At 42.8% G+C, this 13,116-nt stretch overlaps 1 protein-coding gene across 1 annotated transcript in view; it reads left to right on the forward strand.

Moving 5' to 3' along the window:
* Nucleotides 1-18: 18 nt before the first annotated feature.
* Nucleotides 19-13,116, forward strand: part of PCGF3 (polycomb group ring finger 3) — an 88,923-nt gene continuing 75,825 nt past the window's right edge. The window contains exon 1 of the mRNA XM_050716529.1: nucleotides 19-96. The gene's annotated coding sequence lies outside the window, so the exon portion shown is untranslated. The remainder of the gene's footprint in view (nucleotides 97-13,116) is intronic.

A 13,116-nucleotide genomic window follows, 5' to 3' on the forward strand; every position in this document is an offset into this window, starting at 1 on the left:
CCCGTGTGGGGTGCTCCTCCTCTGCTTGTAGGAGAGAAAGGAGGAGAGCTGACGCGTTCAGCCCGGTTCTGCTTTAGGGTCGGCCTCTTCTCACAGGTAACCAGTGATAGGACCGGAGGGAGTGGCCTCAGGTTGCGCCAGGGGAGGTTCAGGGTGGGAATGAGGAGACATTTCTTCTCAGAAAGAGCAGTCAGGCGCTGGGACGGGTTGCCCAGGGAGGTGGTGGAGTCACCGTCCCTGGGGGTGTTCAAGGAAAGGTTGGACGTGGTGCTTAGGGACGTGGTTTAGTGGGTGACGTTGGTGGTAGGGGGATGGTTGGACCAGGTGATCTTGGAGGTCTCTTCCAACCTTAATGATTCTGTGATTCTGTGATTTTTGACATCAAGATCGCATGATGCACTGCTTTCTACCTGCAGTAGGGTCCAGGAGTGAGTTGTAGCAGGACAGTGGAGGAGATACTGTCTGAGAGAGCTTTGTCACCTTGGGTTCAGCCACCAGAAAGTATGTGTCAAGAGAGGCCACAGGAAGGGAAATACACAACTGCAGCAGGAGAGAACTGCTTTGCTGTTTGGGCCAGAATAATCAGATGGATCTGCGTAAATATCTTATTAAATAATAAATTAAATATCTTATTATATCTTATATCTGGGGGTAATCTTGGTATTTTTTCCCTCTCCTTTTCCTAGATGTATCGCACCAGTTCTTACGTCTAAGTTCAATCTGATAAGCTGGTAGGCAGCCATTCCCAAACTTTCTTTGCTTTCTTTGTGTTCTTTGCTGTATGTACCCTGAGGCTCTGGGGATGCAGGAGAGCTCAGAGCAGCTCTGTGCAACTTCGTTCCTCTGCTCTGCACCACATCTCCCATCAACAGGGCACTACTGGTTACTACACAGCAAGGATGGTGGTAGGATTAGCATTGAGGAACTGCCCCACCTGCCCTGCATCTCCTCTTTCTTACTTGGTGCTCGGCTTCTGCCTGCACGTCTCCATCAGTCTCCTCCCCAGTGCCACCCTCTCTTCCCCACACCCCAGCACACCCCACAGGTACCCCCTCACCATCCTGGCTTTTGTTTTCAGGAACAGGCAGCTTGACCATATGTCACAGGTCCTTCCCAGTTTGGTGGTTTCTTGTTTTGTAGGTACTCGCACTGAGGCACCTTTGGTGTCTGATGTGTGAGCACATCTGATATCTGCCAAACAGACCCAACTATATAATTTGTGCACAGAACAGCCTCTGCTAGAAAAAAAACTCATTTTCAGTCAGTGGGAGAGACACTGAGGCAGTTGGTATGTGAAAGAAGGTTTTCCACAACAGGGTAGTTAAAGTCCCTGAACCTTAGTTGTGAAATGGGCATGGAATGATTTGGGAGAGGACTGGGAGAGGATTGTGCATCCAAAGCAGTTTTCCAGTACTGATCACTCAGGATGGGAATTACAGGGTAATTCAGCTTTGAAGAGAGCTCAGGAGGTCTCTAGTCCGACCTCCTGTTCAAAGCGGAGATAGCAATGAGGTCAGAACAGGTTGCTCAGGGCTCAGTCTCGTCCTGGAAGCCCCTGAGGACGGGCACTACACAACCTCTTTGGGCAACCTCATTCTGCTGCTGGACTGTCCTCATGAGGAAGAAGTTTCTCTTCCTATGCAGTCTGAACCACTCTTGTTTCAACTTGTTTGCCTTGTCTCCTACCACGTAACACTGCAGGGAGCCCAACCCCATCATGATGATCCTCCCTGTAGGTTTGGGAAGGCTGATTACATCCACCAAATCCTTTTTTCCCAGGCTGAATAAGCCACGTTCCTTCAGCCCTTCAGGCAACTTCACCAGTCTCTTGCCATCTTCGTGGCCCTCTCTTGGACTCGCTTCAGTTTATCAATGTCTTTCTTTTACCGGGGGATCCAGAACTGAACACAGTACACAGCCTAGTAAGTACCGACTAGAAGAAAATAATCCCTTCTCTCAACCTACTAGCTGTGATCTTCTTCACACAGTCCAGGATGCTCTTGGCCTTCTCTGATGCCAGGGCACATTGCAGCCTCCTGTCTGCCGGGCATGTCATGGGGGGTCTTACCAAGGCCCTTCAGTACATTTACAGCAGAAGTACTCCCCAGCCAACCAGTCTATAGCCTGTAAAACTGCAACAGGTTCTTTCTGCCCTGGTGTGGGGCTTTACATTTGTCCTTGTGAAATTTCATTGGCTACTTTCTCTAGCTGGTTGAGGTCCCTTTGAATCGTAGTCCTGTCCTCATGTGTATTGAATGTTCTCCCTACTTTGGTGTCACCAGCCAACATGACAAGCAGTACTCCCTTGCATCCTCCAGGTCAGTTATGAATGAGCTAAACAGGATGGGTCCTGGGACAGATGCCTTCAGATACAGGACAACCCACTAAGCATGACCCTCTGACCCAATCCATCCAGTACTTTACCCATCCAATGTTTTGCTCATCCAGACCATAATGTCCTAACCTGAATACATTAATATTGTGTGAGATAGTGTTGAAAGTGTTGCTAAATTCATGGTAAATGATATCCGCTCCTCTCCCCTGTCCAAAAATCCAATTCATTTTAAAAAAGAAGGCAATCAGACATATCTGCAAAGTATTATTTATCTTTGGTGAACCCACGCTGATATTCCCAATTTTCTTCTTCTTCATGTGTCCAGAAACATAAACCAAGATAACTTAGTTTATGTTTTTTTCTAAGGGATGAAGTGAGACTGAACAACCTTCAGTTATCTGGCCTGTACTTTTGGTGGTTTTTGAACATAGGCACGACATTTGCTCTTTACCAGTTGTCGGGAATATTCATGGCCTCTCAAAGATGACCAAAATAAGCCTTGCTACAGCATCAGCCAAATCTCTCAGCATCCTTGTACGCTGTCCTTTTGGTCCCATGGGCTTGTATGCGTCAAGTTTTTTCTAGCAAACCCCAGTTTACCCACTAATGCTCATCTTTCACTTGCTTGAATCTCAGTTCTTGAGTCCTGGAGGCCTTGCTAGTGAATATTAAGATAAAGAAGGCACTGAGTTTCTCAGGTTTGCCAGTGCCAACTTTCACAAAACCACCCAGCCTGTTCAGTAACAGTCCATCATTTTCCTTGATCAGCCTTTTACCACTAGCTTAGCAGTACAAGCTCTTCTCATTACCCTTGACATGCAAGTTTATACTCCAGCTGAGCTTTGGTTTTCCTGACACCATCCCTACATGCCCGGGCAATGTTTCTAAATTCCTTCTTTGTAGCCCATCCCTGCTTCCACCTCCTGTATTTTATTTTTTTGGCATTGGAGTTCTGCCATGATTCCCTTCTTAGCCAGGCTGGTCTTCTTTTTTTTCCTGAGTACTGAAATGACCTGTTCTTTGCACTTGGTTGAGGCTTCAGAGACCTCTTCACTGCTGGAGACAGTCACAGAGTGAAAGGCTGCTTCTTCCCATGCCGTGCACAGAGAGACGCAAGGAACAAGATGTCCTGAGCTGTAGGACTAAGCAGCCAGATATCTTACGGGTGCACCTTTGGGTTGACTAGCATTGAGTAAGTTGCAACCTTTCATCACGGTTGGGGTATTTGTAATACCCCCCTGTTGCATGGATCATCTCTTTCGTGCTGACACTGTGGTTTTTCCACGCTGGAGTGCTAATAGGTTCTCTCTCTTCAACCACAGGTTTTCAAGAAAACTATGGAAACTGTGCTGGTTTTGAGAAGGCTGTCCCTCTGCTGAGTTTCGTTAAAACTCATTAACAGATAAAAAAGGGGCGAAGGTTGAGGAAGTAGACAGACTTACTAGTTTTGTTCATTACTTACTCTCTGAGGAGTTGAAAATGGTACTTGAAGGTATAATTAAAGACAATGCAGGCTCATTAAGAGCGGGGGAGGGGGATTAGGATTGCTCAAACAGTTTTTATTCTGGCATTTCCTAATGGTTAGTGTTTAAATTAGCAAGCCTGTTTTTTCTTTTTTTTTCTTCTTTTTTTTCTTTTTTCTTTTTTTCTTTTTCTGTTTTTATTTTTATTTTTTTTAATTCCACAAACAACATAGTGACTAATGCTTTTGTAACATAAATGGATCCTGCCTCTGCTCCTGTTCTTTCTCTTGGCCTGATATTAGCAGCATGAGGAGAATTCCCCAAGAAACCTTGGATTTTGGCTAATCTAGACTTTTTTATGTTAATCCTCCTGTCATCAGTCTGTACTTGTACAGTTTGTGACAGAGAGGGCACCAAAGACTCATTCTGCGTACCTGGAAGCCAGCATCCTGCTTGTTTCCACAGTGCACGCTGGAAGGTGGATTGGAAGAAACCAGTAAAATCTCCATGTTTGAGACCATCACAGTGCGAGTCTAAGGCCCTTTATGGAAGCAGATCATATATGTAAATATTATCTTAAAAAAAAAAAAAAGAGGGCATATGTTAAGCACATATAGCAAGGAAAGGATTTCCCAGATTGCAAGAGACTATTGCATATGCAAGTTCCATATTACTGACAGGTATGGAGAGGAAGCTGGAATGCAGGAGTCACCACACTGGTATGTTTGCAAACTGCTGAACCAGACGCTTTCCTCCAGATGCTGAGAGTAGTTGCTCACAAGGACCAAACAGAGCAAAACATGCCAGTCAAATCAGAAAAACACCTTAGGAAACAGCAAAATGCATATCCAGCCCATTGGGTAGAGAGCCAGTTGACCCGGGGCTGAATCTCTTTACAGTGAAGCCAGTCCTGGGAAGGGCTCCTCCTGTTCCCCTTTGCACCAGATACGAGCCTGTGAGCACAAATTCCCACAAAATTCCAGCCCAACAAAAGGACTTTTCTGGCCAAAACAAACGATGCGTGCCTTAGACACTTCTGCTTGTGGACTCTGAGAATGGGAAGAAAAATATGCTCCTGCTTGCTGTGTCTGTGCTGCCAATCCTTTCTGAAGCCCAGGGTAGCTCCGTGAAAGAACTGAAACATTACTTGACATTTCCAACTGTTTTCTTATTTTGGTATTTAATCATCCAGGTTTTCTCCATCTACATCTGTACCAAACACAGATAAGACAAGTTACTGAAATTATTGTTAGGAGCACATAAAAATTGGCTGTGCACTGTCAGCTCCATTTATGCTTTGTAAGATGAATCTTTCAAGGAGAAACATTTTATTTTATTATTTTATTTTATTTTATTTTATTTTAATTATTTTATTTGTTTTATTTATTTTATTTTATTTTATTTTTCCTGTGGAAAACACAATTTCATGGCTTTGCAAACATCAGTAGCTGAACCTATTTTAGAATCATTAGATCTAATGATATTTCATGTTCCATTTAAAATAAATCAGTGCAAAATCCAACAAAGTAGGTGTTAAATTTACATTTTGAAGCAAAAGGCAATTTTAGCAATTAGCCTTAGAGGCACAGCCTTGTCTTTGTCATTATTTCTTTAAGTGTTTCACATATTACCTTTCCGAGTAATGAGTTTGTGGATGGAATTTAGCGTTGCCTACCAAGGCCGTTCAAAGTCTTTCTCGTGCTTCCCTAGGAGTCTCCCCAGCTCTGCCCAGCCCTGCATCCTTCCCTGAGCCTGCCACCAGTACAGCCAGCAGTGGCGTCCCATTCCAAGGCTGTCAGATGTCCTCGCCACACAAGCAGCTGCTGCTGTAGCACAGGCACAGTGAGAATTAGACAAGAAAAGACAGCCTTTTCTATATGCATTCCCAGATTTGTCCCTTGTCCTCTGCACAAAGAAATGAGAGCTAAAGGATAGAGTAAGGATGCACGTATTTTATGCAAGGTGGGATGCCTGAAGGTCCCAGAAGTCAACTGCTTTAAGTCCAGGTACAGTATACCCAAGATGAAGCTGCAAAGAGATACTCAACGCTGGAAGCGAGCTGTCCAGGTAGAACACAGAAGGGATGTTGTTAAATTCACTTTTCAGGGATGTTGTGCAAAGGAGATATGATTATCAATCAGCACTTATCACAACATTCAGTTGTTCACAGTCCCAGACAGCAGTGTTTGCTGTGGACAGCTGCTCGTAGTTCTGCCGTTACTTCTCTCTCCCCACTTCCTCTTCCCATCCCCTTGTTTCCGCAAGAGAAAAGCAAGAGTGATTAGATGATTTATTTGTGCCTCTCTTGCACGTGTTCAGTTGTTTTAGTGAAGTTTCCAGTGTTTGGAAGGCTTGTGTTGTGTTAATTACCATTTCTCTTTTGTGCACTTTGCTATGTGACTGGGTGCATACTCCCTTTCATACTCGCTTTCAGCTGGATGTTTTCCGTGATGATTGGAATTCCCTACCCAAACATTACTTAAAACACCAAAAAATGATGTCACGGAGTGTGATTGCTAATGTCTGCAGGCAAGTTCTCAAAAACCTTTTTTCGCCTCTCTGTAGTCAGGTTCATGGATGCATTCTTTCTGCTTTATACCACTTTGGAGACATAGAGAGCAGCTACTGTATACAGGTCAGCTGAGGCTGCTGATAGAGGATCCTGGAGCAGTTACAGCAGAGGACGTGAAGTACATCTCCCTCTCCTCTGGTTTGCCTCTACCTCTGCGCACCTGAAATCTCCAGCATGGCACTTGATCTCTGTGCAGGAGGACAGGACACACAGCCTGTTCACATGCACACACAGCGTCACACACAGGCAGGCACGGTCACGTTACTGCAGGCTTGTTCTGTCATTTTGTGTAATTCAAGACTTTTATTATGTTCTGCTTGCAGGAAGTAGCATCTGAAAAATTCAGAGAAGTCCAGAAAAATTGTCCTGTTTAAGAGCAGTTTCAATTCTTCTGTTTCTGAAATAGCTGTTGACAAGAAATGATGGTTAAACAGAAGAGGAACCAACCAGGCTTCCTAGTGAGGTGGTTTGTGCTCCATGCCGGTTGGTGTTCAAGAGGCGTTTGGATAATGCCCTTAATAACAAGCGCTAACTTTTGATTAGCCCTGAAGTGGTCAGGCTGCTGGACTCGGTGATCTCTGTTGTTCCCTTCCAACGCCTCTCTCTCTTTTCCAAGCTCGCCACAGATCACACTGCCTTGTGACCCCCATCCACTCGACAAAAAGAGGTGGGGTCATGGGAGGCCCTCTGGTTGTTGCACTGAGACCAAGAGGAGAGAATAATATGGCAGACTGGATATTGGATAGAAACCCATGGAGGATACAGCTTCTGTAGAAAGAACAGGAGTTGGACTCGGTGATCCTTATGGGCCCCTTCCTACTCGGGTTATTCTACAATTCTATGAACTATTCTCAGGACTCTTATTACATCAGACCAGAATGTAAAATCCAGCAGCTTAATGCCTATTTTCAGAGTGCTTTTCTCAGTTTCAATATGTCTTGGCTCTAGTCCTGTATCACAGAGTTCCTAAAGAAGATGTACAGGATATAGTCTAGGTCTTACTTTAAATCTGTTAGACAAGGATTGTATTTTACAAAGTACCTTTTTTTATTCTCATGCTGAACTTTACACTTGCTTCTCACCCTGGGCAAATACCTAGTTGACAGTTTAATGCATAATTAACAGATCTGGAGGCAGAATTGTTTTACAGAGATACTCAGTTGTTATCATCTGAAATTCCTTTTTACTGCCCTGCCGAATCACAGGTTTCTCTTGATCTTGTAGAGCTAAACTCACATCAGAAATTAACCACGCAGAGGTTGATTTGTTTTCTCTTCTGTGCTGTCACAGATGCTAGCATAGCTGAAAATCCAACTACACAATTTAAATATTCTTAATAGTACGAGTTTTTAAAATCAGAGTGGTTACAGATAATTTTGAATATTCTTAGGCAGTAATTAGCATCTGTATAAATTATGACTTATTTTACATCCTGTGGCTTCAGAATAGGAAGTGAGAATAAACATTGGATTTAGAAAGCCTGATAGATTGCATAGACTGTGAAACTTTTAAATGTTTGACCTGAAGACATTTTTTATTCCAGCAGAAATCTCACTCATTCAGATTTAACTGTTATTCTGGCCTTTACTCTTGCTGAGAAGAGATATTATAGTGTTCTATAAGAACAGCATAAGGAATTGTTCATGATGTGAGCATGGGATAAACTTCATAGCACACAGGCTGGTAAGGATGCTCTGCATAGAACTGTTTGTTTGCAAAACAAACATAAACTGTGATAGCAAAGCCAATGCAGCCACCCATCCAGGCTGATGTTGCAATATATGATGCTGACTCATTAATAATGCAAAGAAATAACTACACAAAAATCATTTACTAAAGTTGTATTACTGAAATACTCTAAAATCCAGCTCTGGGTTTCCACGTGGAGCAGGCCATCAGTTGCATTTCCAGGTAGACTCCCTAAGAAGAGAGCCAGTAAGAACCCATCTTTTTAATGTAAATGAGGAAATACACTCATTTCTTAAGGGTGAGGTTGCTTATTTTTCACCTACATACTCAGGAATGAGTAACACTACTGTGGCAAAGAGCATGCCCTTATCTTTCTCACATCTGAAGTCCCATCTATCACAGTGGAAGCTTCTGTTACTCCCGAAGCTACTGTGGAAGAGATGGTTGCATGCTGACAGTAAATCAAGCTGCTCTCCTTGGTTTTCTCTCCAGGCACCATCAGTATCAACTCCACAGTAAAACTGTTTGGTCAGTTGAGTGGTTGAACAATTGACAGGACATAAGGAGATTAGTTCATCGTGGTCAGCTTTCAGTTTGGCACTGAAATCTAGAAAGAGACCCAAGAAAAAACGTGAGAGAAGGCTGCAACTAACAATTAATTTTCCCTCCAATTACCTCCTTTTTTGCTTGCCACTAGCCAGGGCAGGTGTGATGTCTGCAGTGATGTTCAAATACTGGTTTCTACCAGAGGCCCAGGGTTTCCCTAGACCCTGTGCATCACCATGGTGTGCTCGTGAACTTTCCATGCAGTTCATTGCTGTATAATCATGACTTCTGACACCAGAGAAGTTTATTTAGGTCATGGAGCTGGCCTTAAGCCCTGAGCTACTGAAACCTGTTTTCTAATACATATAGGCGAGGTCTTCTGCCTTGAACCCTGCTATATCTGCAGCATTTTGTATATGCTAGTCTGTAAGCAAAGACTCCCCTCCATATTTCAAATACCTTCAAAAAGGCAAAAAGCTCTTTCTCTCCACAACTTAGTTATACAATCTTTCTCCCATATTTTCATTTTCCTAAGGGGAGGTGTCATTTGCTTATATCATTTTTAAAATCAAAAATATTCTTATGTTCAGACTTAGTTAATTTTCTTTTTTTTGGCCTCTGCCTATTTTATAGCAAAGTTGGCATCTCGAAAGCTGTCCTGTTCTGCTAATTTTATAGCAGGACATCCAAATTACTTTCCTACATTTATTTAACATCTAGGTTCATGCAGATAAAAGACTTCATAGCAAAGCAATCACTGAAGTTCTCAGGGAACTTTTCAAGCACATATTTATGTCTTATATTGCTATTTCATGTTCTTTTCTTTAATCTGGGTCTAATTTGGCAGACTAGCACCACTTCAAATGACAGCAATACTATCTAATTAGGGAAACACAAAACTAGGTAGAATGATATCACAACAGCAAGTGTGCTTGATAACCTTCAGTTAGAAGTCTAGATGTCTAGACTGTCTACAAGTCTAGAGAAACTATTTTGAAGTTAATAGTGAAAAAGCTGATGGAGATGCCTATTTTGATGACATGTAGCTCTGAAGTACATCAGAAATATCATAATTTAAGTAATCTTACTACTAACCCAGGGAAATACGTACCACACACACTGGAGGCGAACCAGTGCAGTAAAGTGCATTTGCATGAAAATGTAGGACTTTTTTCATAGTGCCAGTGTGAAAAGAGACACTGTTTTAGCATGTTTGTCATAAGTTGCTAATGTGTTCCACACCTTAAAATGCCTGGAAAAAAGTATTTGATCGAATCTGCCCAATCCCCTGGATGAAAAAAACTGATACAGGTGCATTGGTTTTGACTATGCCACAGAGGCCCTGATGGGAAGCTGCATCCCTCGTGGCTGAAGCATTTTCCGTCTATCCATGTAGACGCTGGGAGCTAAGGTCTCTAAGAGCAGCCTGCCACAGGGTCACTGCTTCAGAAGTGGGGAGAAAAGCTTCCCAAACCTGCTGGTCTGTCCCCTCTGCAAGGTATGCTGAGAGGTTTGGCTTGTATTTAAAACCTGGGCAAAGGCACATTTCAAAACAGTGAATTCTTTTGTACGAGAAAGTACCTATCTCCACCCAATCCTTTTGAAAAGGGCTTCTAGCAAAGTAATTTATGTGTCTGGCAGGCGAGGGAGCAGGAAACAGAAGTGGGAAAATGGCTGTTATGAAACTGCTCTGTCCTGGGCAAATTGGTGAAAGAGCAACTTTCAGACAATAGCACATCTGGTATGACAACATGGTTCATAAAATCCTTTTCAGGCAACGCAAAAACAGCAAAACAGGAATCAGCTTTTGGTCCAGTGATCACTACATTTGCCTGACCTAAACATTCACTAATTAAGAAAAGCTAATCCCTGTTCTACCCCGTTTTCTCCAATGTTGCCCACTTAGTCACTTGTTTAACAGAAATTAAATGGGAACTTTATCATTATTTACTGACCTCCAAGCTTTTAGGATTCCCTCATTTAATTTCCAAGTTCTTTCCAGAAGACTCTAAATTTACTGCTGCATTTTTTGAGAGTTTTTTTTTTTTACAGTGAAAAACTGACATTCACATACAGTCATTTATTTCCATAAGTAGATCTCATTGTAGAGAGACCTGATCTGCAAAAGGGTATAGAAACCCCAGTCTCCATTCACGACACAGTCTCTTCATTGTCCAGAATGTTTTCCCTTGTGGGTCTTTGTAACCATCCTCGTGCTTAGCATAAAACTTGAAAAAGTATTGTTGCCCTACCCACATCTCTAAATCACACTGTGTTCAGGAATTTCAGCTCTTCTGTCTGTTTAATCTGATTCAACAGCTGAATTATGTTTGTTCAATTTCTGTGCAGCAAGAATGACTTGTTAGGCCAATATTTTTTTAAGCAGCATCCATTTGAACAGGGTTTGCATAGAGGACAGAATGACAACAAGATGTTTCTGTTGCAAGAACATTAAAGACCGTAATAAATTACATCAGACATGTTCAGGTCATTTCTGCATATGATCTGTAAAATTGCTTTGTGAAACAACTTCAGAGCAGGAATGTATATTTTTTCATATTGACAATGTCCTAAATGGTACAGAAATAGAATTGAGACTCACTTCAGCTTCTTCTAAGCCACACTGAATGGTCTGCCTCTGATAGGCAGCTTGTTTTTCCTGCTGGTGGTTCTAATGGTGGTTTGCTGTGGGTGTGTATGGGAGGATATCTGGAGTGAAGAAATGTAAATTAAAAGGGCAAGTCAGAGCCCCCGGAGCCTGTGGTGTTTTGGAGGGTTTCTCACGTTGATCACTGGCTGCACTGGTGCCTCCTGCCAGCAGTTTGCCACGGTCTGCCTGGACAGCTCAGCTTCAGGCCTGGCATCACGTTACCAGTGAGCCTGAGGGATTTTGTTTTCCCTGCATGGCCAACACATCCTATGTGCTAACTATAGCTGTTTTATCGAGGTCAGATGAAGGCTTCATCTGTACAAAGGGTTTCCTTCCATGTGCAGTGAATGTAGGAAACAAGTTCCTCACCGACAGCTTCTTCAGCACCAAACATAGTTTGTCTTCCTTCATAACAGTGTAAAACTACCCTCATCTCCAGCACGAGCCTCTAAGAAGCAGACAGTGTCACCTGAAAGGCGCTTCTATCCCACCTCACATGGGAACCTGTGTTTTCTGAAACCTAAGCTTTCATGTCTCCTTGATCCCCCAAGGCAAGGCTGGGAAAAACATGGCACTTCAGCTTCGACAGAGCAGCTCTGTTCTCCAGCTGCGCACCTGGTGCTGCATGAAATACCTCACTGCTTTCATTTTATTGTCAGCTTTCTTTTATTTTCAGCTTTCTCTCAGCAGGTGGCTTCAGACTGGTGGGAGAAACCATGTCTTCCTCTCCTCAGCATGCAGCTGCAGCTGGTGCGGGTCTGGCAGGGGCCGGTGTGGAGCAGGAATGGCAGAGAGGCCTACCACCATGGGCCTGCCCTCTCAGCAGCCCCCGGTCGCCATGATGGGGCTGGAGCTAACGCTGCCAGCACTTGTATTAATGCCAGCCAGGGTCTGCATATTGTCTGCAATTAGAGGCGATTAGTGGCTCCCAGGCCAACTTTAAACATCTGCAGACAGCAACTCTGAGTGGTTTCTTAACTCCTCCTCGTAAGGGAACTGACTAGGTTTGCAGACAATAAGCTCTTGTCACTCAAAGTACAGGTCTTGCTTCCTCCTCCAGAGCTTACTGCGAGCACCTCCTGTCTAAAATTATCATGGTAAGGCTGAGTTTGTAAATGGGATTTACTCATCTAAAATGGTAGACTTTAGTTTTTCAAATTTAAATCTTACTTGCACTACTAAAATGCAGGTGGAACTGATCGACCTTGAAGTCAACCTCTAAATACAACAGCTTATTTGGGGAACATAAAATATTTTTAGATATTTTAATGTCCAAAATTCAATCTGTTTTTGAGAGAAAATCATTTTTTTAGACAGTTTTTAAACAAACTCCTGGGTTCTTAAAATAATTTGTTTGAATGGAAATTGATAGCTTCTAGATCATTGTACAGAGACAAGTTTCAGTGTACTTTCTAAAAGGTACTTAGAAGAATTTGAACTGAAAGACTGTTTTAGAAAAGTTTAAGAATTTGTGTTGTGTTTGTAGGCATCCCAAGGTGGCAGTGTTAGGCAACCTTTCAGTTGTTTTCTGTTAGACAGCGAAGCCTTCTGTCTTGGGCAGAGAGGCAGTGGAACAGCTTTCATTTTATTGTGCAATACTCTGGATCCTTGTTTCACTCAGCAGCATCTGCCAGTAATGAAAAACAAAATGAATTAGTGCAATTATTTCAGGGGTCTCATGGCACAAAAAAAAAAAAAAAAAAAAAAAGATGACACAAGCTTAAACCTGCAGAAACACTGACAACAGAATTGCATTATTCATATTCTCAGTGGTCACTTTTTTCCCTCTTACAGGGACAAGGAAAATCAAAATGAACTTTGAACTTTAGGTAAGAGTTACATTACTCCAGCACCCCTTGAG

Source organism: Cygnus atratus, chromosome Z, assembly GCF_013377495.2.
Source record: "Cygnus atratus isolate AKBS03 ecotype Queensland, Australia chromosome Z, CAtr_DNAZoo_HiC_assembly, whole genome shotgun sequence".
NCBI lineage: Eukaryota > Metazoa > Chordata > Aves > Anseriformes > Anatidae > Cygnus > Cygnus atratus.